The sequence below is a fragment of the Parasteatoda tepidariorum genome, chromosome 3 (genome assembly GCF_982258835.1).
Source record: "Parasteatoda tepidariorum strain Cologne lab strain chromosome 3, Ptep-v5.0, whole genome shotgun sequence".
Classification (NCBI taxonomy): Eukaryota; Metazoa; Arthropoda; class Arachnida; order Araneae; family Theridiidae; genus Parasteatoda; species Parasteatoda tepidariorum.
Genome location: NC_141757.1, coordinates 37,059,907 through 37,064,319, shown reverse-complemented (window position 1 = coordinate 37,064,319; position 4,413 = coordinate 37,059,907). Strand labels below are relative to the sequence as shown.

Genomic DNA, 4,413 nt, shown 5'->3' with positions numbered 1-4,413 from the left:
ATGCTACCGAAGCCGACGTCTTCAGGGGGTACTAGCTCCGGAAGCCATAGAACAAAACCTTTTCTATTGAGAGAGCTAATTTTGACATTTGTCCGCTCTCTCAATAGAAAAGGTTTTGTTCTATTGCTTCCGGAGCTGGTACCCACTGAGGACGTCGGCTTCGGTGGCCATATTTTTATTTCTATTGTTTTTTTTCTTTATTGTTTCAATTCAGTTATATTCATATTATAATCAATAAACTTCTGAAATATTTTAATTCATCTAGCATTTCTTAATATTATATATTTTATTACTTATTATTATTTTATGCCGATTTGCATGGAACAAAATGAAAAGGAATTGACACTATAGTTCAATCACATTTCAATACGTTCAGATCAAAACTAAAGCATTACTAAGCAGAAAATAATTTCTAATCATTCAAAACTAAGCCAGAAAATAATTTCTGTTTTTATTTCCTCAAGAGAAACAAAATAAGAATGATTCTTTTCTTCATTCTCAATAATGAGAGTTATCAACGAGGCTGTTTTGGAAGGTCTTTGACATGTTTTCTGATGAAGCTGAGGTTGGCATCAGTTCTCACAAACAGAGAAATATCGTGTTGCGCGCATTGAGTATCACCGTAAGAAACCACCGCCACGGTATAAAATCTATTTTTATGCTGAAGGAAAGCTGAAGATCCAGAATCACCCTAGATAAAATAAAAAATATCAGAAATTTTTTTTAAAAATTTGCAAAAAAATATTGGTATTTAAATATTTTGCTAAAACTTCCGATTTCTGACAACTTACGTGCCAGTTAGCAGAATTTACAGAGTAAATCTGCAAGACTATCTTGATAAATTCAAATTCGCCTGCGACCCCAATTCTGTCAGACAAAGAATATAATGATAAAATTCAGCTTTATCTAACATACAGGTAGCAGAATTCAGGGAGTAAATTTTCAAGACTATCTTGATAAATAGAAATTTGCCTGCGACCCCAATTCTGTCAGACAAAGAATATAATGGTAAAATTCAGCTTTATCTAACATACAGGTAGCAGAATTCAGGGAGTAAATTTTCAAGACTATCTTGATAAATAGAAATTTGCCTGCGACCCCAATTCTGTCAGACAAAGAACATAATGGTAAAATTCAGCTTTATCTAACATACAGGTAGCAGAATTCAGGGAGTAAATTTTCAAGACTATCTTGATAAATAGAAATTTGCCTGCGACCCCAATTCTGTCAGACAAAGAATATAATGGTAAAATTCAGCTTTATCTAACATACAGGTAGCAGAATTCAGGGAGTAAATTTTAAAGACTATCTTGATAAAATAGAAATTTACCTACGACCCCAATTCTGTCAGACAAAGAATATAATAATTAAAATTCAACTTTATCTAACACATATGTAGATAAATTTGGAAATATATGTGGAAAATATCAATCTCTTAAACACCTAATCGCCGAATGTGACAAATTCCGGACACTCCGAGGAAATCTCTTTCGTAATATGAACGACTTGACTCTTTGGTTCCGATCTAAAGCACAAAAATATGCTATCACTGAGATTATTAAACGTACCCTGGTAGATATAATGACACCAGACGATCTCATGGACCCTCTTCATATGAATCAAATTTAGATCTTTGCACCTAATTAACATCTCTCGGGGTTGCATAGCGACCACCTGCCCTGCCACAAACAGCTAATTGCTCTTAATGCTTTCTTTTAATTCAACTCATTTCACTTCATTGCTATTTATTTGTTTTTAACTTTGGAACCCTTTTGGTTCAATGATATTTTATATTTTATATTCTGGAAGCCTGTTGGTTCAATTTCTATGTTTTCAATGTTTTATTACGTTTAAATTGCTTTTGCTTGTCTAATTTACCTTTTGATCCAATGTTTTTAATGTTTACAATCTTTCACTTACCTGTTTACCCTCTTGGATCCAATGTTATATACTGTATTCTTTTTCAGATTGTTGTTGTTAGTAATATTCAAAGATACTTAAGAAATCATGTAATGCTATATCAAATTCGTCTCTATTCAATAGTAAGGCATACAAGTCATTGTCAACTAAAATTATAGGATGTCAACTAAAATTTAGGATAAGCATTAAATATTATTATATTTATTTATTATTCATTTATTTTGTTTTATTATTCATGTTTATCATTGTAAATTCTCATCTTCTTTTGTTTTCAAACTGGAAATTGTATTGTATCCTTTTGTTGATCAATAAATTTTCACCCCGGATGCCCCCGCTAGGGGGCGGGACGGGGTTGAGCTTTGAATATAGTACTTAATTATACATAAAGACATTATTTTGTTTAAATTTCAGTTGAGCTTTTTACAATGGTAATAAAAATATTGGAGAAATCCCTGTACAGCCTGCAATCAAGTGCCATAAAAAAAAATTCTTTACTTTTTGTTCTTGTTTGAAGGAAACAAGTTAAGAGAAAAAAGGAGTCTCAGCAACCATCCCCTAATTTTTTGTTTACTTTTTACAAATAAAAAGAAAACTTAATCTTTAGTACCCGTTATTTTGCTGAATGCTTACCGGGGCAGTGTGTAAGTCAAATACAGATTTTTAAAATGAATATAAAAATGTATTTGTAGCTTAAATCGGAACGTTTTATGCATTTGTTTGAAGAGTTAAAGTGACGCTCGCATTAGTAGAGTTAAAGTAAAATTGGGAAGAACACTTTTTATTATAGATGCATAAGAGGTGAAAATGTAGAAGGAAACAGAGATTTGACCGAATCATATGCATACAAAGTAAAGCTGTTATCTCACATAGGATTAACTGCATCCCGTTGTACATATAGGATAAAAACGTAAATTTAGGGTAAACGTTAAACCACTATTTTGTGTTTGCATTTAGACCCAGTTTAGCTCTTTCCGAAAATGATTTTCACAACTGGTAGTAAGATGACAATTGAATTATAATTGTCGACAGAAATAATTCTTCTCACTTTGCCTGAAACTAAACGTACTATTGATTATTTTGCCTTTTTATCTATGTTTACTTAATTCATATATATACATTACTGGTCTAAATTGTAAATTAAATTCATTAATTCAAAATTTTAAAGCCAAATAAAAATACCGCAACCACTTTAAATAAAGAAAACATTATTATCAAAAATTTGTAAGACTTCGCTGATATGTTGGTAGAGGTAAATTAAACAGCATGTTATTTTTCTCTTACTACTAGATATGTGGCTAATGTTAAACGAACTTCGAGGAAACTGAACTTTCATTTCAAACATTTTTTATTGCTACATGGATACAGTAAAATGAAAGGAGAGTACCATTTGTAAGTAGGAACAAAAATGACGAAAAAATCTAGGCCTGATTTGCGCATGGACATCACTTTCTTAAAAAAAATTTGAAATCAGCGGAAATTTGAGGGCCCCCAAATCAGTACTTTACCCAGGACGTCAATCAGGCCCGGTGAGAAAATTTAATGTAAAGTGAATCTTAATTAATCTGAGCTTTTCAATCACTTTGAAAGCGGATTTCAAATTATTAATGCTTTAATACGATGAGCTATTATTCTCAACTACTGTGTAGACGTCTATTTATACTTCAAAAGTAGTGTATGGCGCATTTTCTGGCAAATTTTAAATTTTCATTTTTTTTATTCGCTTGGATACGAACTTTAACACATACGAAAATGTCCATGAAATGATTGGAAATTAAAGAAAAATAAGTTTAGTAATTGGTAAAATTCTTTTTAGGTAAATATTTTGTCAAATAAATAAATAAATAAAGATACTTACAAAACAAACCCTTGTACGTCCATTTGCCTTTCCACAGATGTGCATTGATTCGCTATAGTCAGAAGGACACTTCCTGAAGTCAACAATACGTGAAGTACCTTCTCTAAGTACTTCCGTACGGTCTGAGCGAAACAAAAACAAAACAGAATGAAAACATCAGAGTATTTTAAATTCTTTGGGTAACAGACAAAAGTTGCATCTTGTATTGTCATCAAGTACAGAGTTTCAGTTAAAATTTGAGCAATTCGGAGAATGGTTTGAATTTTGAATGGCGATAAATCCCCCTTGATGGTTATATCGTGATAATCTATGTTTGTAGTGATGGAAAACCGTTTAATGCGTCCAATATCCTCACGTACGACGCTTCTATAAAAAGTGGAGTAATCTGGCTAGGATAGAGGTCAAAATTTCGATAGCCAGACTGTATCCCCACAAATTCGATAAAAATGCTAAAATCCTTTACTACAATTATTACTATCATTCCTAATCTAACGTCACCATTTGAGCCAAATTTTATTTTAAAGTTTTGCATTTCCTTTTATAATCAGTTTATCTAAATAAACAATTATAAAAAATTATTTTAATTAACTTTTTAAGCCTTAAAATGTTGACTAAATATTGCTTGTCAGATTAATTAA

The 4,413-nt window shown here is 31.4% G+C and overlaps 1 long non-coding RNA gene across 1 annotated transcript; it reads right to left on the bottom strand.

Annotated features, from left to right (window-relative positions):
* Nucleotides 1–430: 430 nt before the first annotated feature.
* Nucleotides 431–3,919, bottom strand: LOC147813746 (uncharacterized). The gene is made up of 2 exons (XR_015432268.1): nt 3,776–3,919; nt 431–691 (listed from the first exon to the last, which is right to left on the bottom strand). It is a non-coding gene; the product is annotated as an uncharacterized LOC147813746 (long non-coding RNA).
* Between the last annotated feature and the right edge of the window lie 494 nt (nt 3,920–4,413).